This window comes from Lepus europaeus, chromosome 3 (assembly GCF_033115175.1).
Source record: "Lepus europaeus isolate LE1 chromosome 3, mLepTim1.pri, whole genome shotgun sequence".
Lineage (NCBI taxonomy): Eukaryota > Metazoa > Chordata > Mammalia > Lagomorpha > Leporidae > Lepus > Lepus europaeus.
The window spans coordinates 139,534,277-139,555,728 of NC_084829.1; the positions used below are offsets into that span (position 1 = coordinate 139,534,277).

The following is a 21,452-nucleotide window of genomic DNA, read 5'->3' on the forward strand; positions in this document are numbered from 1 at the left end:
TAAAGATTTCAACAGTTTGCACCACAAAAAAACACAAAGTATAAAGTACTGTTTGAGTACTAGTTGTACCATTAATTCACATTGTACAACACATTAAGGACAGATATCCTACATGGGGAGTAAGTGCACAGTGACTCCTGTTGTTGATTTAACAATTGACACTCTTATTTATGATGTCAGTAATTACCCTAGGCTCTTGTTGTGAGTTGCCAAGGCTATGGAAGCCTTTTGAGTTCACCAACTCAGATCTTATTTAGACAAGGTCATAGTCAAAGTGGAAGTTCTCTCCTCCCTTCAGAGAAAGGTACCTCCTTCTGTAGTGGTCCATTCTTTCTGCTGGGATCTCACTCAGAGAGATCTTTCATTTAGGTGTGTGTTTTTTTTTTTTTTTTTTTTTTTTGTTGTTGTTGTTGTTGGAGTGTCTTGGCTTTCCATGCCTGAAATACTCTCATGGGCTCTTGAGCCAGATCCGAATGCCTTAAGGGCTGATTCTGAGGCCAGAATTAGGGAACCCAATTTAAGACATATTTTGTAAAGTAGTTTTGGATCCTTACAAAAATGCATCCATTTACCTAAGCCAGTTCACACAGATTCCTATTACTTACAAACAAAATAGATTCAATTAATATGCCTTACATTAGTAATTTTAAAAATATTTAATAATTCTTTAAAAAAACTTTCTGTCAGGTGTGTTTGTTGATTTCACGTATATTTAATCACTTTCCCACTTCAATAATATAGTTTGTGTATAGAACTGTGATATAGCCACAAAATCTATTATGCTCAAGTTTGTGAACGTGGTTTCATTATTTTCAACACCCTATCTAGCAGTTGAGAACCTCTTTACAGTATCATTCTCATCCTTCTGTTTTGTAATATGTATGCATTTTTAGAATTAAAAAATAATTTTAGATCAGAAATTTCATGATCATAGGCATATCCATGTCAGTTGTGGGGAATCAGTATCTGGGAAGCACAGCAGATACTGAAATGGTGTTTTAAATGTAAGAGATTTTATTTGAGTATAAGGTTTGGGAAAAATAAAATGAAGTGGAAAAAGGATATGCCGTGGAAAGTTTCCAGACCAAGGCACAAATCTGACACCCTAGAAACTAAAGGGGTGAGGAAGCCAATTCAGATGGTGAATCCTAGATCTTGCTTGGGCAGATCTGACAGTCTTGGCCACTGCACCAGGAGCTCCGAGACCAAGCTAGCTGTTGGAGGGGTTCTGCCTTGGATAACAATGAACAGTCCTAGTACCCTGGCACACTTAGTCCTTGGCTGAGGATACCTAGGAAGAGCAAGGCCTCTGCTCGAAGACTGAGGTAGAGCCCAAGGACACCAACAGCTGGAGGCTGTCAGTTAACTGCACCCAGGCATGAACGCGAAGTTCTTTCTTGAAGAGATATTGAGGGTGGGGGGAGACGGTATTGTGGTGTATCTGGTAATGCTGCCACCTGGGCTAGCATCCTGTGTGAGTGCCAGTTTAAGTCCAGGCTGCTCTACTTCTGATCCAGCTCCCTGCTAATGCACCTGGGAAAAGTAACGGAAGATGGCCCAAGTCCTTGGGCCCCTGCATCCACGTAGGAGATCCAGAAGAAGCTCCTGGCTCTTGGCTTCAGTCTGGGTTGTGGCCATTTGGGGAGTGACCAGTGAATGGAAGCTCTGTTTGTGTGTGTGTCTCTTCCTCTCTCTGTCTCTAACTGTGCCTTTTAAATAAATGAAATAAATCTTTCCTTAAAAAAATACTGTACAGTTCCTTCTTCCAAATGTCTTTTTTTCTTTTTTTTAAAAAAATATTTATTTTGTTTATTTGAAAGACAGAGGTACAGAGAGAGAGAGAGAGAAGTCTTCCATCCTCTGATTCACTCCCCAAATGGCCACAATGGCTGGAGCTGCACGGATCCGAGACCAGGAGCCAGGAGCTTCTTCCAGGTCTCCCACATGGGTGCAGAGGCCTAGGGACTTGGCCATCCACCGCTGCCTTCCCAGGTGTATTAGCAAGAGAACTGGATTGAAAGTGGAGTAGTCAGGACTTGAACCAGTACCCATATGGGATGCCGGCACTGCAGTCCAAGGCTTTAACCCACTGTACCACAGTGCCAGCCTCCCAGCTGAGAGTCTTTTTTCATTTTTCTTACTTGATACTTGTAGGCCTTTTTGAAATGATGACAACTTCAGAGAAATTATTTTATAATATTGATTTTATTACATATTTATTTCTATTCTTGTTATTACTTTTGAAACATCTCTCAGAGTTATCCCACTAAATAAACAGTATTATCCACGTTACTTAACGTTTCTATCACTTTCATTAATCTTTTAAATCTATATTTTACAAGATACCCTTCTGGGGGCACTGAGTGGTCCTGGGTCTTGTCTGTGATGCACAAAAGAGTTTGAGGAGGAGATACAGGTAAAGGTTAGCAGAAGAATAAGATTTATTAGCAAAGTGAGAGTACAGCTCAAGAGCAGTGGAGGCAAACTAGAGGAAGCTGCAGCCCACTAGGTTTGGGTCATCTGTAGGTGGAGCTTTGAGCAGATTTTTCCAGCAAAAGTGGGGATTCCCAGGAAATTGGTGACTGCCCATGTTCTGGCCATTTTAAGATGTCTTGGAAGTGCCATGGTAAGTGCATGATGGGAATGTCAGCCATGGCAATTTGATTATAATGATATAATAGGCTATAGGACATGCAGGGGAGCGTGGATGTTGGATATTTTTGGCAGATGGCAATTCTGTGCGCCACCTTTGTTACAATAGTGATTTCAGATTTGCCAGCCATGGGAGGAGTTTTAGGGGTAACCCTCGGGGTGGGGGAGGGTGTGATGACTATGTCCTCTGTTCTTTCTCTGTTCTGTGTCTCCTTCCCTATATGACTTTCCCTCCTCAGAGAGTTTCACTACTTAATCTTTACTGGAGGCCAAGGAAGGAAAGTCCATCTTCTGTAACCGCATGCTGTGTCTGGATGTCTTTCCTGCCTGGCCAGGGAATGAAACTTCCTTGATCACTGATCTAGAGATGGTATTGGAAGAGCTGGTGATTTTCACCAATCATGGATAAATGGCTGGGATCCCTGGATGACCATTATCACCTTTACAGGAAACTGGAATTCTGGAAGAGATAAATTTGGCAATCAGGATGAGCATATACGGATCAAAAAGAAGACCATGTCAGAGAGAGAAGAATAACGTCTACTGTTTCCCAGATGGAAGAAGCTGTGGGATTTCCCTTACCAAAATCATGGATCTACTTGGCTTGATAATAAATCCTTTTGATATCCTCTTCCATGAACCCACTGTTGTTAGTGTAAGTGCAGAAAGTTTTAGTGTTCAGTGTACACACTCCATCCTGTTTGGCTAAAGCTAGTTGGTTATCTGATTACATTAGCTAGGGAATAATGTTCTGGACTAAATCACCCTAGACAGCAGGCAGACTTCTTATTTTTACAGTTCAACACATGTTTACAGAGTGTATATCATGGGTGAGGATGAGTTGCGTGCTGCATTAGGACTGTGTGGTCAGTGACCGCCTGCATAGACCACGATGGTCCCATAAGGTCAGCCTAGTGCAGAAAGTCCTGCCGCCCAGTGGTGCTGTGTCCACCACGATGTTGTAATATTGAAGTGAAATGCATTCCTTCCCTGTTTGTGGTGACGCGGGTGTAAACAAACCTATTTACAGGCATATGAAAGCATATCATGTACGGGTATATACAGTACATAATACTTGGTACTAAGTGTGTTATTGGTTTATGTCTTTACAATGCTATATTTTTAGAGTGTACTTCTACTTATTAACTATCTTGACTATAAACCAGAATGTGAATAACAGTCTGCAGGCCTCGTTTCTTATCTATTGATTGAATCAAGAGGCTGCCTCAAGTGACTGACCTGTGCCATCGAGGTTTGTGTGAGTCCACTCCAGGATGTTCCAACAACGACAGAATCACCTGATGGTCCATTTCTCAGAAAACATCCTTGTTGTTTAGTGGTGCGTTACGAAAGTCAATCTACACTTCAGAGTGAGATGTGGCAGCTCAGAATTACAAACTCCATCAAGTTCTGACCAATGACACAACTCCATGGAAACTACCCAGGTCCCGTTGTGGAGGTCTTCTGACCATTCCAGGGTCAAACCACACCACTGCAAGGTGGAAACGATGGAGCAAGGCAGGCTTAGAGCTGATGCGCCTTCCAGGACAGCTGGGAGTTCCAGATGCCAGCAACACACTGAACAAAGGCCAGGCTGTAATGTAGGGGGACCAGGCAGAAGTGGGCTAGCCACACAGCAGGCCAGAGGTAGCAGTGACAAGGGCGTCAGGATCATGCTGTTGTAGGTTGTCCCGCTTGTCCTGGGCTGACAGTCCACTGAGTGTCCCTGCCAGTGGCAGGAAGCAGCCTAGAAAACGTGGGACAAGGCACCACTGATCCAGTAGCGTTCACCTTGGTGGTATCTGGGATGAGCCTATCTACAGCCTTATACCAGCCTCCAACTACAGGATCCATGACACCACAGCCCAGAGATACCACAGTCAGGGTCTGGCTGGTCTGGTGTTCCCGCCGATGCCACCTCTTCCCCAGCTGCTGTGAGATAATGTCACCCAGGCCCATCAAGGACCCTAAGGCCTATTCCAGTGAGCACCACAGTTCAACCTTCACACCTGGGGCTTCACTGTCAATGTATTCAGTGACTACGCAGCCCGGTAGTGGAGGGGAGGTCACAGCCCATGTGGTGATTCTTTGACCAATGTAGGATGGGAGTTGGAAGAAGATCTCTTCTCCAGAAATAACTGTTCATCTGGACAGTTCAGCCATCAGGACCTGGACTTTCCAGGGGTGAGCAGCCGGGGCCCACTGATATGCCCACCAGAGTTCCACGCTTCTTGAGTGTGTGCTCTATGCTCAACAACCCTCCCATATCAAGACAGGGCTCTTTTTTTAAATATTTATTTTATTTATTTAAAATACAGAGTTACAGAGAGAAGTAGAGCCAGAGAGAGAGGTCTTCCATTCCATTGGTTTACTCTCCAAATGACTGCAACAGCCAGAACTGAGCTGATCTGAAGCCAGAAGCCAGGAGCTTCTTCTGGGTCTCCCACGCAGGTGCAGGGGCCCAAGAACTTGGGCCACTTTCTACTGCTATTCCAGGCCATAGCAGAGAGCTGGATCAGAAGTGGAGCAGCCAGGACATGAAGTAGCTCCCATATGGGATGGCAGCACTGAGGACTAGGGCTTTAACCCACTACGCCACAGCGCCGGGCCCAAGACAGGTTTCTTAAAGCAATTTCATGGTATATTGAAACTGTGGGGAATGTCTGGCCTGTGGGCTGTGTAAGGCCCACAGAATCATTTGGTGTGGCCCTGCCACAGATGGGACCACACAGGTAGAACTCAAAAATCAATAAATGTATAGCAGCCTAATTTTTAAGTGGATCATTTTGTATGGCTCGTCAATGATGTTATAAACATTGGAATGAACATTGGCAGATAGAAGTTCTCCCACCCCTGGTCTACAGGCAGGTTTTCTCCTTTTGCTAGGAAGCATGTGGAGGAAAAGTTTACCCCAGAGTTCTGCCAGTGACTCCTAAGGAAGATAGAAGGAGGAGAAGCATGTTGAAACTATGGACAACAAAGAATCCCCCCTCTTCTCGCTTAACAGCAAGCTTCCTGTGGCTGCCTAATGCACTACCAGCCAATAATAGTTCTTTGTCCACCCATCGCATAGTTATTTGTGATCTCATAATAGTTTTTTTTTTAAGATTTACTTTATTTGTTTGAAAGACAGAGTTACAGAGAGAGTTAGAGACAGAGAGAGAGGCCTTCCATCTGCTGGTTCACTCCCCAGATGGCTGCAATGGCCAGAGCTGTACCAATCCAAAGCCAGGAGCCAGGAGCTTCTTCCAGGTCTCCCACGTGGGTACAGGGGCCCAAGGACTTGGGGCATCTTCCCAAGCCACAGCAGAGAGCTGGATTGGAAGAAGAGCAGCCGGGACTAGAACCGGGCCAGGGCTTTAATCGGCTGCACCACAGCACTGGCCCCAGTAGTTGCTTTTGATAAAACATATGCTGGACTGTCTTTTCAGGGTCCCTGAAAAAAATTGGACAGAACTGGCTGCAGCCAACCTTGTAATTGAAACCTGCACAGGTTGTCTCACACTGAGCAGATAGCTACCTTACAGTTCATTATAATGTCAAGTGACACACCTCTGATGATGTTTCAGCAGTCATCCTTGAACACATGACATATGTAAAGACATGATTTGCCAATGCACATGCTCAAAGCGCTTTCCCCACCATGTCTCTCTGTACTTCTGGCACTCTGTCTCTTTGTTTTACCCACTTCCACCCCAATTACCCTAACTCCATAAATTCTGAAACCACTCTCTATACAGGGAGATTTATTTAGACTTTAATATGACCTGTCTCTTTCTTCCACAGTTCTGTGTTTTATAATAAATGTTCTTTTACTTAGAAGGTAAATCCAGGGGCTTGCACTGTGATGCAGTGGGTTAAAGCCCCAGCCTGTAGCGCCAGCATCCCATATAGGTGTCAGTTTGAGTCCCAGATGCTCCACTTCTGACCCAGTTCCCTCCTAATGCACCTGGGAAAGCAGCAGAGGATGGCCCAAGTCTTTTGGCCCCTGCACCCACATAGGAGACCGAGAAGTTCCTGGCTCCTGGCTACAGATTGGCTCAGCTCCAGCCATTGTGGCCATTTAGGGAGTGAAACAACTGATGGAAGACCTCCCGCTACCCCATCTCTACCTCTCTCTGTAACTCTTTCAAATAAATAAAATATTTTTTTTAAAAAAGAAGGTGAATCCAGTGTTTTGGTAACAGTAATATACATGTACAAGTAGGTGGACCTGCCTCTCATAAGAGTGTCAGCTGGGAGAGAAGTTTTCAGTGAAAACAAAAATTGTACCTATCTTTTAGTCTGTTGAAGACAAACTCGAGGTCCTCAACTGGCTCACCAGAGAAGGCAGTTATCCTATGGGTGTGCAGAGGCTTAATTCTTGACCCAGTTAGAAATGCCCTGTAATTTAACTGCAATAGAAGTGCTAAGTAGCATAGCACCTGATGGGAAGACTGACCTGCTGGACGTGGAAATTGCCGTCTACTTCTTGGATGACACAACTCTTTGAGGATAGGGGTCTCATGTGGGAATTCAGAACAGGGTAAGTGGCTTCCGTATGAGTCACAAAACTGATACTCTTATGTGTATCATCTTGGATCACCCTGGGCTCCAGGAGTGCGCTGGTCACATGGGCCATTCAGTCCCTGGATAAAAGCATGAAGGATCTGAAAACCTTTCCCTCCCTTCAGAACTGAGGACAATCTCATTTCCAGAATGAATCTAAGCCCTCTTGTTTACACTGGAAGCAAAGGCTGGGAAAGATTTTCAGGCCAAGAAGCATTCCTTGTGCCAATGCTCTGGCTTCCCACACCTGAAATGTTCTCTTGGGCTTTTCACCCGTGGTTGGACACCTCCTGGGCTAATGACATGCTGTGAGCTTGCAGGGTGCTGGACACAGCAATTGCTATCCTCTGAGCCTACTGTTTGGACTCTGCTCCCCACATAGAAGTCCCCTTCTCTCCTGGGTTTTGTCTTTATTATTAAATACCCCAAATTCTATCTGTAGCATGTGGGTCATGGGAGTTTGGGGTCCCATTGCCAGTATCTAGAGTTTCCTTTGAAAATCTGGGGCTGACTGACTGAGGAAAAGGGAACTGAGTAGGACCTGTCCTTTGGTGATGCTAGGTCAATGCTAGCATATCTTCTGGAGGTTTCACTTCTAAAAACTGTCCTTGAAATAGGGATAGATCTCTTTATATTCTGTTACCTCCCTAATTTTGTCATAAGTTACAAGCATGGTAACACATTTTTTCATTCCAGCTACTAGACAGGTAACCAAATGATTGTTATGCTCTTTGCTAGTTCCAATGAGCACATGTCTGTGGGACTCCCGTGGCCTCCAGATCTTTTGGTTGGGCTGTTGAGCTGCCAGGGAATCAGCATGAGATTAGTTTTTGGCTCAGATTTGTGATTATTTTTCCTACAAAGTGCAACCGGTAGACAGGAAATCGTGTAGGTCATCCAGGTCAAGTTAAAGGTCTGAAATTCCTCTATGAATTTAGTGAGGTCTTCTGAAAGCCTCCTTAGCTTTTGTTTCCATCTGTTTAAGTCAGCCATGGAGAAAGAGACATGTATTTTAATTGTCCCAGCTCCTGCGTTAGCTACAGAGGACAAACATAAGCACTTGCCTCACTGCAAATGATTCTGGCCAGGATCTCCTCCAGTGGAAGGGTGCAGCCTGAGTTGTAGGATGGAGGTGGTAAGTCAGTAGGAAGTGAGGTTTGAAAACGGAGGAGAAGGGAGAGCACTCGTTGCCCTCTGGGGATGGTCCCTGCAATGGGACAAGCTGAGCTTGATGTGGTTGAGCTCTGAGTAGTGCAGGGCCACTCAATAATGAGTCATCTGCTGTATGGATCACTTGTTGCTTTGAATTTGGTTTCAGAGAAGGTACGAGCATAAACAAAGCCTGGGAGCCAGTGCTGTAGCTTTCTGGGCTAAGCCTCTGCCTGCTGCGCTGGCATCCCATATGGACATCAGTTCATGTCCCAGCTGTACCTCTCCAAATCCAGCTCTCTGCTATGGCCTGGGAAAGCAGTAGAAGATGGCCCAAGTGCTTGGGCCCCTGCACCCACATGGGAGTCCTGGAAGAAGCTCCTGGCTCCTAGGTTTGGATCAGTCCAACTCTGGCTGTTGCAGACAGTTGGGGAGTAAACCAGCAGATAGAAAACCCTTCTCTCTGTCTCTCCCTCTCTCTGTCTGTGCCTCTCAAATAAATAAATAAATCTTTTTTTTTAAAGCCTATAATTCTCCCTAAGGATGGAGTTCCGAAAGAACACCATGAAGGTCAGGATGTAAGGACTTTCCTACCATTTTTGATGTCTCTTAACAGAAGAAGTCAAGTTAGAAGATTATATTAAATTCGAAGGTCCCATCAGGTAGCCAGCTTTGTCTATTTTCTAACTTATATTGTGGCCAAATGGGGTTATAAAAGAAAATAAACTATTTTTTCTTTCTAAACCATCCAATTTGAAACTTTCCCAGTTTTTTACCTTCTGTGTCCCAAGCAGAAGAAAAGGAAAGAAAGGGGGTAAGTCAGGGCTCTATGAGAGACCTGTTAGATAATCAGTTCACACCTGATGTCCCATGGCCTCAAACATGTCCCTTGGAACCTGGGCATCCCCAGGGCCCCCTTGTGGACTGATTTGGACCTGAAGTATCACATCACAAATACCATCTGCGGTGCCCAAGCACCATCATTTTGCCCAGAAGCCCAAGACGTCTGGAGCTTTCTGTGAGGGGAGCTACAGAATTGATCATGAGAGATCTGAAAAGTCTCAATTTTAGCAATTTAGTAAGGTGATATTCTACTTGGCACTTCAGGTCCAGCCTTCCAAATAGTATTAAAATCTACCAATTGGAGAGAAAGAGGAGGATCCTATTTTTGGAGAAGACAGAGATACTTGTGGATGAAATATCAGTCTGATGACAGAAAGCATCATTAGAGAGGTTAATAAAATAATCTGTAGAGTACTTACCCTTGGGAAGTAAGAAAGGTGGAGACTTAGAAGGTACAAGCATTAGGGAAATCTGTTTGTGGGACTGCCATGGCTTCCATAACATTTTGGTTGGGCTGTTGAGCTTCCAAGGGAGTCTGCATGGGCTTAAGTTTGGGCTCAGATTTGCTGGCTTTTTTTCCTCCAGGATACAACAGGTAGACAGGATATTGTGTAGGTCATCCAGGTCAAGTTAAAGATCTGAAAAGCAATGAAGAATGCTGGGAGAAATAGCAAGAATGAAACCCTCTGGTCACTGCCTAGTTGGGGAAATCATCCCATCTTCTCCTACTAATATTTCTCAGGAAAGACCCAATGATGTCTGGTCTTTACAGTGTCAACTCTTGGACTTCCCACTTCTAAGGGCCATTGGTTCAAGTAGTTCCTCTGGAAGGAGCAGACATGATTTCTTTTTTATTTTTTTAATTTGACAATTTTCTTTTTTTAAAGATTTATTTTATTTATTTGAAAGTCAGAATTACATAGAGAAAGAGAGAGAGAGAGAGAGAGAGAGATCGTCCATCCGATAGTTCGTTTCCCAGTTGGCCGCAACGGCTGGAGCTGCGCCAACCCGCAGCCAGGAGCCAGGAGCTTCTTCAGGGTCTTCCATGCGGGTGCAGGGGCCCAAGGACTTGGGCCATTTTCTACTGCTTTCCCAGGCCATAGCAGAGAGCTGGATTGGAAGTGGAACAATTGGGTCTTGAACCGGCACTCATATGGGATGCCAGCACTTCAGGCCAGGGCGTTAACCCACTGCGCCACAACACCGGCCCCAGACATGATTTCTTTTAAGACCTTGAATATATCATCCCACTGTCTTCTGGCCTGTAGGATTTCTGCTGAGAAGTCATTTGTTAATCTAGTTGGTTTTCCTTTACATGTAATTTGACACTTTTCTCTGTCTTTAAGGGTCTCTCCTTGTCTTAACTTTTTGACAATTTGACTGTAATATGCCTTAGAGAAGGTATTTTTTTTTTTTTGGTTGAATCTTCTTGGGGTCCTTTGGACTTTCTATACCTGGATATCCATGTCTATTTCAAGTCTTGGGAAACTTTCAGCTATTTCATTTAGTTTGTTCTCAGAATCATTTTCCTTTCCTTCTTCAGGAATCCCTATAATATGAATATTTGGTTGCTTAATAATTTTCTATATTTTGCATAGAGTTTTAAAAACTCTTTTAAATTCTTTTCTCTTTAGCTTTGTCTTATTGAGCCATTCCAAAAGTATTGTCCTCCAGATCAGAAATTCTTTCCTCTTCTTGGTCTGTTCTGCTGTTGAAGCTCTCAGTTGTATTTTTATTTCATTGAGTGGTTTCATATCCAAAACTTCACTTTGATTTTTCTTAATAATTTCTATCTTCTTAGTGAGTTTTTCATTCATGTCACTTATTGTTTTAATTGTTTCTTTAAAACGTCTATCTGTATTCTCTTGCATTGCGTTGCGTTTCCTGACAATTATTATTTTGAATTCTATTCCTGGCATTTCATAGATTTCCTTCAGATCATGATCTATTCCTGGAGAACAATTGTATGTTTTCAGAGGTGTCATGTTACTTTGCTTCTTCATGTTTCCTGTATCCCTATGTTAAAGTCTGTTAACATAGTCCCGGGACTGGGGGATGTGAACTAAACCCAGCTCCCATCCTGTAGTGTGATCACAAGGTGCACACTACAGGAGATTTTGCACTGGCAGGTATGGGTCCAGAGAGTAGAATGCAGGCAAGCCCTTCCTTAGGTCTAATCAGGTAGATTCCAATGGGTTTGGGGAAATTAGTACTGATTGTTACAATCCTGGTGTTTCAGGATACAATGGGGTCATTACTCAGGTCTCCCAGGTATTGAGGATGGTGGTAGCCACCTGCCTAAAACAGAGCCTCATGGATAGATCACATACTGTGATGAGTGAGATTGACTCCAAAGATTGCAAAACCAGCGTCAGCAGTCCAGGCTCCGCAAGGCACAGATGGAATTCTCCCAGTTCTGACACAGCATGCAAGGGTGATGCTGGGGTCCATGATGTAGGAGGTAGAGGGAAGTTCCTCAGGTTGGGTCTGGGTTTTTAAAATGCTGTTGTTGGTTCCAACCCCAAGAAACTGAGGGAAAACCTGAATGAGTGGGGTTCTCGCGCTTATGCTTGGAAATCCCACAGCTGAAGATGCAAGGGATCCACTCTCTGCCCTGTCTCTGACCAAGCCATTTCTAGCAGTAGCACGGCTGCTCACTGTCCACTGAGTCAGAACTGGTTTCAGTCAGGAGTCCACCACAGCTGGCTGAGTCTGGTGCTTTTGGTGGAGTGGGGGAGGGGAAGGAGGCAACATGGCCTCCTCTCCTGGAGCAAAGTAGTCACTCAGTGACTTTGAACTCAAAGTCAGTGGGAGACTGTGGAATTCTCCCACAATCAAAGTTGCTAGTGGCAGGGCACTGTGGTAACTTCTTCCTCCCTTGTCCTGGGAAGATGGCAACTACCAGCTGGGAGCCTGCTGTGTAGATGCAGGGTGTGGCTGGCAGCGTGTCTGTCCTCTCTCCTTGCTGCTCTGTGTAGTCTCTGCTCTGTTCTGTTACTTCACTGAAGGGGCTCTCAATCAGTCCCCTGGGAATATGGTCCTTTCTTTGTTTTTCTGGTATCTTCCAAGGTTGAGGTCAGTGTGGCATCTCACAATTCAGCCATCTTGGATCTCTCAATTGAGTTTTGCTAAACAAGCAGACTTGTCTAATTTCGTAGATATGGCATCTCTGTTTAGAACATGCAGACATCTTTAGTAAGGTGAAACTTTTAACTTTTTAATATGTGAAAATTTCAAATATGTAAAACTAGAGAAAATTGTGTAAAAATTGCATATTCTCATCACACAGATCCACTAATCATCAACTTTTTCAAAAGATCAAGGTTTGTTAAATATAAATTAACAATATATTTTTTGTGAATTGTTTGTTCATGATTTGGACTATTAACTTCAGAGATTTTGATGCTTTTCTCATGAAAAAATACAATCTTAGAAGTTAAGAGTATTTCTCTTTAGTCTTATCTTTGCAAATATTTCTATCACAAATTTCCTTTTGATTCTCTATTTTGTACTACTGAATTTAAATTTTTTGTTTGGTAAATGGAATGAAATGTGGACTTGTTATGATTTTTTAAAATTCTCTTAAAATTTTTAGCGCTATGTATTTTTGAAAAAAATTCATATTATTTTAAAATAGTATCATAGGTTGGTAAAATTGTAATATTTCCTTAGATTTTGAGATTTTTTCCCATTAGCTTTTCTTTGTAAAAAGAAGTTTACTGCAACATCATCTCTTTAAAAAATAGAGAATATGTTTTAGAATAAATTTATATTTACAGAAAAATTGCTGAGATAGAGTTTCCACATACCATATGCCCTTCTAACATTAGTAGGGCGCATTCATCATAAGTAATGAACCAATATCGACATTATTATTAACCTACGTCTACAGTGTATTGAGATTTTATTAGTGTTCGCTTAGTGTCCATTTCCTTTTCCAGGACCTCATCCAGGGTATCACACTGCATTTATTCATTGTGTCTCCTTAGGCTCTACTTGGCTGTGACAGTTTCTTAGAATGTCTTTATTTTTGAGATCTTGGCAGACTTGAGGATTGATCAGGTATGGTGTAGATTGGGGCCTTTTGGGGACTTATCTGATGCCTTTTTCATTATGGGTTTTTGAGAGGAAGACCACAGAGGTGAAAGGGCATTTGTTTATGACATCACATCAAGGATCCTTGCTATCCACATGACTTGTCTCTATTAACTTGGCTGAGGCAGTGTTTGTTTTGTCAGGCTTCTCTACCATAAAGTTACTTCTGTTCTACTTTGCACACAATATTCTGGAAGGGAGTGGCTGTGCACACTTCACACATAAAGAGCAAAGAGTAGCTACATAAACTATTTGGAATTCTTATAAGTGGGATGTTTGTCTCTTCCCTTCCTATTTACTTAAATAATAATGGAAACTGAAATATGTATTTCAAAGATAAATAAAATGCTACTTATTAAACCAGAGTATAAGGTACTTGGAAAAGAAAACAGCCTTGAATGCTTATAAGGGTACTCCAAAACAGTTCATGGAAAATGTACAGTAAGATTTCAAATTTCTCCCCAAAATAAACTTATCTTTTAATTTAATTTTCATGAATTTTTGAAGTACTCTAATAAATTTTTTTAAAAAGACAAAAGTTTGAAAATAAATGTCTCAAGTGTCAACTTAAAAAATCTTAGAAAGGAGGGGCCAGCATTGTGGTGCACCGGGTTAAGCTGCTGCTGCAATGCTGGCATACCATATGGGCAATGGTTTGAGTCATAACTGCACCACTTCCAATACAGCTCCTTCTACTGTGCCTGGGAAAGCAGCAGAGGACCTGCACCCATGTGGGAAAACTGGAAGAAGGCCCTGGCTCCTGACTAGGCTCGGCCCAATCCTGGCAGTTATGGCCATTTAGGATTGAGGGGAGTGAACCAGCAGATGGAAGATTCTCTCTCTCTCTCTCTCTCTCTCTCTCTCTCTCTCTCTCTCTCCTTTTTTCTCTCTCTCTCTCCCTCCCTCCCTCTCTCCTTCCCTTTCTCCATTTCTCTCTGTAACTCTGACTTCCCTTTCTCTCTGTAACTCTGACTTCCCTTTCTCTCTGTAACTCTGACTTTTAAATACATAACTAAATCTTTTTAAAAAAAATTTCAAAAAGAAAAATATAGCAAACCAATTAAGGTAGAAGGAGGCAAATAAAACTCCAGACAGAAGTCAAGAAATAAGACAATATGTAATAGAAACAAAAATTAAATACTGATTCTTTGAAAAGATTAACAAGATAGATAAACTACTGGCAAGTAAGAAGAACAGAGTTACAAAAAATTAAACTTAAAAAGTGTGCATAACATACATATGGTAGGTAATTTAAAATCATAATTGGGGAAGATGTTTAGACTTGTGGTCAAATGCCTATGCTCATGTCAGAGTGTCTGGGTTTGGTGCCTAACTTTGGCTCCTGACTCCAGTTTCCAGCTAAGGCAGATCCTTGGAGGCAGCAGGTGATGGCTCAAGGTCCCTGCCACTCACTTGGGAGAACTGGACTGAATTTCTGGCTCCTGACTTTGGGCCAGCCCAGTCCTGGCTGTGGCAATATTGGGAGCATTTGCAGAGTGAGCAGTAGATGGGAGTGTGCTCGTGCTCTCTCTCTCTCTCTCTCTCTCTCGCTCTCTTTCTCTCTCTCTGTATGTGTGTGTCTTGGCCTCTCAAATAAATAGTTTAAAAATTGTAACAGAACACTATGAAAATTTTTTTTCCTAATTCTGAAAATCTAGGGGCCAGCGCTGAGGTGCAGTGGGTTAAAGCCCTGGCCTGAAGTGCTAGCATTCCCTATGGGTGCTGGTTCTAGTCCTGGCTGCTCCTCTTCTGATCCAGCTCTCTGCTATGGCCTGAGATAGCAGCAGAAGATGGCCCAAGTCCTTGGGCCCCTGTGTGGAAGACTGGAAGAAGCTCCTGGCTCCTGGCTTTGGATCGGTGCAGCTCCAGCCATTGCAGACATCTGGGGAGTGAACCAGCGGATGGAAGTCCTCTCACTCTGTCTCTACCTCTCTCTGTAACTCTGTCTTTCAAATACATAAAAATAAATCTTAAAAAAAAAAAAAGAAAATCTAGGAGAGGTACCAATTTTTTTTGGTATATTATTATACCAAAACTAGCTCAAAAAAGAAATGCAACATGTTTTCTAAGACCTAATACCACTGAAGAAGTTCAATCAATAGTTATAAAAATCTTCCTATAAAAAGAAGGGGCCATCAAAGAAGGAAGTACCTTTCTCTGAAGGGAGAAGAGAACTTCCACTTTGACTATGGCCTTGTCTAAATAAGATCAGAGTTTGTGAACTCAAGAGGCTTCCATAACCTTGGCAGCTCAAGACAAGAGCCTCGGGTGACTACTGACGTCATAAATAAGAGTGTCAATTGTTAAATCAACAACAAGAGTCACTGTGCACTTGCTCCCCATGTAGGACCTCTGTCCTTAATGTGCTGTACTATGAGAATTAACGGTAAAACTAGTCTTCAAACAGTACTTTATATTTTTTATGTCTAAGTGAGTGAAAACTGTTGAAATCTTTACTCAGTATAGAGTTGATCTTCTGAATATAAAGATAATTAAAAATGAATCTTAATGAAGAATGGGATGGGAGAGGGAATAAGAGATGGGATGGTTTGTGGGTGGGAAGGTGGTTATGGGGGAAGAACCGCTATAATCCAAAAGTTGTATTTTTGAAATTTATATTTATTAAATAAAAGTTTTCTATTAAAAATCTTCCTATAGATAAAACTAGTCATCATGAGGCCAAGGTGATTTTATAAGCAACTTCTACTAAATCATCAAGCAACAGAAAAGTTAAATTTCTATCTTATATATATCATTTCAGAGACTAGTTAAGTAGGAACAATCTCTTAGTTCATGATATGAGAATAATGAATTGATCCCAAGACCTGACTAGAAAAGAAAATTATTGTTTAATTTTGCTTGGGAACACAGTTGCAAATGCAGCCATATCAGTGTCTTAAATACATCATTGGCTTTTCCAGCAGGGGGAGCACAAGAGCAGCGCTCATCTTTCTTGTTTTGAATGGTTACATATTTGGGTCTGTTGGATCAAGTCCTTTTTTTTTTTTAATTAATTTTTTTGACAGGCAGAGTTAAACAGTGAGAGAGACAAAGAGAAAGGTCTTTCTTCCATTGGTTCACCCCCCAAGTGGCCGCTACCACCGGCGCTGTGCTGATCCAAAGCCAGGAGCCAGGTGCTTCCTCCTGGTCTCCATTGTGGATGCAGGGCCCAAGCACTTGTGCCATCCTCCATGCCTTCCCGGGCCACAGCAGAGAGCTGGAGTGGAAGAGGAGCAACCGGGACTAGAACCCGGTGCCCATTTGGGATGCCAACGCCGCAGGCACAGGATTAACCAAGTGAGCCACGGCACTGGCCCTGATCAAGTTCTGATTCACGAACCTCATCAATGCTTTTTTGGTCACTCACAGTATAGGCCGGTTGTACCTATATGAGTTGAACTATGTATGTCCCTTCCCCTCTCCCTACCCCTTCTCCCCACTTCGTTGAAGTTGTAATCTGCATTCTTTGAAGGTGACCTCATTTGGAAACAGGGTCTTTACAGATGATGATATCAATATGAGGTCATTAGGATGGGTCCTGATCCAATGTGACGGGTGTCATTATTCAGGGGCAGTTTGGACAAGGTGAGGGAGGGCAGGAGGGTGTAAAGGTGAGGCCTCCCTGATTTCCTCTCTTCTGTGAAGCTGGTGGTTTCCCAGACATTCATGTCTAAGGGGGTAGTGCTGGATGCAATTTTCTAGCCTGCTGCCATAGTATGTTAAGGGCAGCAGCAGGTGGAGGTTTCAGGGAAGGCGTTGCATAGGATTGTACCGTCAATGGTAACCTTGGTAGCGGTCTGCTCTGGTGTGGGGAAGGGGTCTGGCTGGTCCCTAAGTCTCCCCTGCCCCAGCCCTATATAAGTCAGAGAAGCTGGAGCAGTCACTATCAGTGTGCAGCAAGAAAGAGAGATAGCCTTATCTCATGAACATCAGAATCTCCACCAACAGGTGGCCTGCAATACATACTTTCTCGAAGTATGTTGCATAGTTTAATGGCCCTAGTCATGTTTTTCCACTTTTTTTTCTAGTTTTCTATTTTAAAATAAATGTCATTGCACAGGCAGCTTCTTTTCCATTTGTTTTGAAATTTCAAGTAGAATACTTGGAATGTGTATGAGTTTGTTGTGCTGCCATAACAAAGTACCACAAACGAAGCAGCTAAAGCAGAAATGTATTGTTTCTACAGTTCTGGAGGCTAGAGGACCCAGATCAAGGTAGCAGCAGGGGTGGTTCCCTCTGGGATAGAATTTGTTCCTGCCTCTTGCCTAACTTCCTGTGGTTTACTGGAACTCCTTGGCATTCCTTGTAGATATTATCATCCCAACTTCTGCTTTCATCTTTACACAACATTCTCTTTGTCTCTGTGTCCAAATTTCTCTTCTTTCTTTTTTTTTTTTTTAAGATTTATTTATTTGAAAGGCAGAGTTACAGAGAGGCAGAGGCAGAGAGAGAGATAGGTCTTCCCTCTGCTGGCTCATTCCCCCAGATGACCCCAATGGCCAGAGCTGTGCAGATGCAAAGCCAGGAACCAGGAGCTTCCTCTGGGTCTCCCACATGGTTGCAGGGGCCCAAGCACCTGGGCCATTTTCTACTGCTTTCCCAGGCCACAGCAGAGGGCTGTGTAAGCAGCAGAAATGGAGCAGTCAAGACTTGGACCAGTTTCCACATGGGATGGTGGCACTGCAGGCAGTGGCCTAATCTCTAAGCCACAGTAGTAGCCCCTAAATTTCTCCCTCTTATAAGGACAGAGTCATATTGGATTAAGCCCACTCTTGTTAACCGGGCTGCCTGCAAAGATTCTATTTCCAAACAAGGTAGCATTCACATGTACTGGGGGTTAAGAGTTTGGCATAGGTGTGGTGGAACACAATTCAATCCACAACAGGATATGCTTCTTATGTTTATTAAAAGGAGACATTGATTTATTTTTAAGATTTTACTTATTTACTTGAGAGGCAGAATTACAGACAGAGAGAAAATTCTTCCATTCAGTGGTTGAATCCCTACATGGCCACAACCAGAGCTGGGTCAATCTGAAGCCAGGAGCCAGGAGGTTCTTCTGGGTCTCCGACATGGGTGCAGGTGCCCAAGCACTTGGGCCATCTTCTGCTTTCCCAGGCCATAGCAGAGCTAGATCAGAAGAGGAGCAGCTGGGACTTCAAAGCTGAATGATACAACTACAGTTGGTAACTTGTCACATAGGCTGCCCGGGATACTCCCAACTTGCTGGAGTGTATCACTGACTTTTAAGCTTTTTGCTATATTCTGTTCCTCGGCCATCCTTAGAAGCAAGTGACCAGAGAGTTCATAGGCCTCACTAGGGCAGCTTCCATAGTGTTGGTATGTCTGGGTTGCCCAGAGAAGCAATAGTCAAACATAATCAGCCATGTAGCCTTCTTTTAAACATTAAGTTCATGGCTGTATGAGAACAAAATAAATTTAAAAAAAATCTCAATTATGCTAGCGATATGATCTCCCCAGCAACACACACACACACATACACACAAACACACACACACAGAGAGAGAGAGAGAGAGAGAGAGAGAGCATGCACACCCCTACAGCCCTTACAGGATCATGCACTCACATATACAATGCAAGGCCAAATCTGCTGCAGAAGAATTTTCATAAAGGAGACCGGAAGGTGCAGGCTCAGTCTATACTCTGTAGAAGGTGTTTCTGCTTGGCCTCGACTCCTGGCTCTGAGCTGCCGGTAAGATACCGGCTGAATAGGAAAGAGGTCCTGTACCACTGGTTGTGACCTCTTTCTTTTCCAAGTTTATCTCAAGCCGCCTTCTCTCTCCGCGAAGTGTCTGCTTCTGACACTGCAGGGCTGATTCCTTCACAGTCACCTCCCACACAACCCTCTGTTTGTTACCCTCAAACCACTTATTTTTTTATTTTTAATCATAATTTTTAATTTGTTTACCTGTTTATTGCCAGTGTTCTTCATGAAACTCTACTGTCTCACACATAGTGCAATTCAGTGCCTGTTGAATGGGTGGATGGATGGATGGATGGGTAAGGGATGGTGACATCAGAGACAAAAAGTAACTGTGTCAGCATTTTTCTGGATTAGGTACCACACGGTTCTCAGAGACTGTCTTCCTGGGTCCTGCATATCTTATGACATTCCCACCTGCGGGGGATACGAATGGATGACTACTAAATACTCAGTGCTGTGATTTGATACTGGGACCATGGTGGCTGATCAACAAGGCCTGGTTAAGCAGTCCCAAAGGGAAGATCTTACTGGAAGATCATGTCTGGTGTTCAAGCGAGTCTTATTAAAATTTCACTGGAAGTTTGTCAACTACTGAATGGTTTCTTTATATATGTATAAAGAATATATATAGTCTGTATTTGACTTAGCTCTTCATTGGAAAAAAAAAGTAGTACTTGAAATAGGATGAGAACATTTTATAATTGTTGGAAAGGAACAAGGCATAACTCTTAAGGTACCATTAGGTTTTGAAGTTCAGTGAAAATATAATTCTTTTTTCCCATTTTCATGGTATCATCATCATGGAACCCTTAAGAGTGACCCACTATGTTTGTCGGTATTGGAAAAATTTGTAGGATCTCACAGCTATCTTTCATGAATGAAGGCAGAGTGCTGAAAATATGGAGTGGAAGTTGTTAATAGTATGTTTTTCTGTTCTCTGTGCTGCTGGAAAGATGACAAGTGGTGGGAAGGGATAATGAACAAAATGATTCCTGGGCCTTAATATTTGTAAATCTTTGACAGTGGACCCAGGATGAAGTAGATACAGTGATAGATTCAAAACTGAATCTGAGCTACTTAATGGTTTTTCATTTAAGATTCTTTAAATTCCATAATAGTACAATTTAATTAGCACTTACTGAGTGCCATGAGAAAACAAAGTTTGGATCTCAGGTTTCTTGGTGTTAATTGTTCTTATTCTGTTCCAGCTCTAAACAGAATCTACTCTCACACTTTAATATTCCTGAACTGATCTTGTCTCTTCTGTTTTTTTTTTTAAACTTTTGCATCAAAATAAACTTATTTTTTCTCTCTTTTAAATTAAAAACATATTTAACAGATAATAAAATTGTACATATTATGAGGTACCAGGTAATGTCTCAATACAATTAGGAGAAATACATCTATCTCCTCAAACATTTCACATTTCTTTATGCAGAAAGCATTCAAAATCCTATCTTGTCTTACAATAAAATTATCCGTTGTTCTTTTTCAAATCTGCTTAAATTTTACCTCCTTTAATAAGCCTTCTCAGAGTAATGTCGACGGATTCCTCCCTCTTATGCTACTTATTCCCCGATCTCTTAAACACAGGCAGAAATATAAGCTCTCAAGAGGAGCAGCCCTCTGCCCATCCTGGTTTTCCAAACTCCCCACAGACACCCCACTAAAGCACCCCGAGTCAGCAGCTCCCAACCCTAACTGTACTGCAGAATTCATTGGGGGAAATTTTAAGGCATTCTTTTTAAAAAGTTGAAGAATAACTTCTAATTTGGGAGCTATTTGCCATGTAAATTAAGTCATAATCTCTGAAGGTGAGGCTCCCTCAGCTTTTTTTTTTTTTTTTTTTATTGCCAAGGTCACTTAAATAGTTATCCAAGAGGGAGACGGTTTGTCCTCACAAATCAGGAGTCTCGCATGCCTTAATGTGTCTGTATTTAAGCATTCAGTATTGCCCCTTACCTGTGGTTTTGCTTTCTGCTTTTTCAGTTACCAGTGGTCACATAAAGTCTAAAAATACAGTGAAGACATTCTGACAGAGAGACAGAGAGAGAGAAGGGGGGCAGAGAGTGAGAGAGAAATGAGGGGGAGGGAGAGAGCATATTCACATTACTTTTAGTATAATATATTGTTTTATTTCATTATTAGTTATTATTGTTAATCTCTTACTGTACCTAGTCTATAAATTAAGCTTTATCACAGGTATAAGAATAGCATAGTATGTATAAGCTCAGTTCTATCAGTGGTTTCACCCAAGTCTTGGATTGGGTCCCCTGTGGATAAGGAGGAGGGGCCTACTGAAATGAAGGCTCATTTCTTTGTCTTTTTGTCCTACGGCACCCCACAGAATCCCCAGGTTTGCGTTTGTGTTAGGGCTCAATAGAGAAGCAGAACCAAAAGAATCTGGATAAAAAGATTCCCTATGGGAACTGGCTTTCAG

At 42.6% G+C, this 21,452-nt stretch overlaps 1 pseudogene; it reads right to left on the reverse strand.

Annotated features, from left to right (window-relative positions):
* Nucleotides 1-4,176: 4,176 nt before the first annotated feature.
* LOC133756674 (protein Mpv17-like) lies at nt 4,177-6,228 on the reverse strand (annotated as a pseudogene).
* Nucleotides 6,229-21,452: the final 15,224 nt, after the last annotated feature.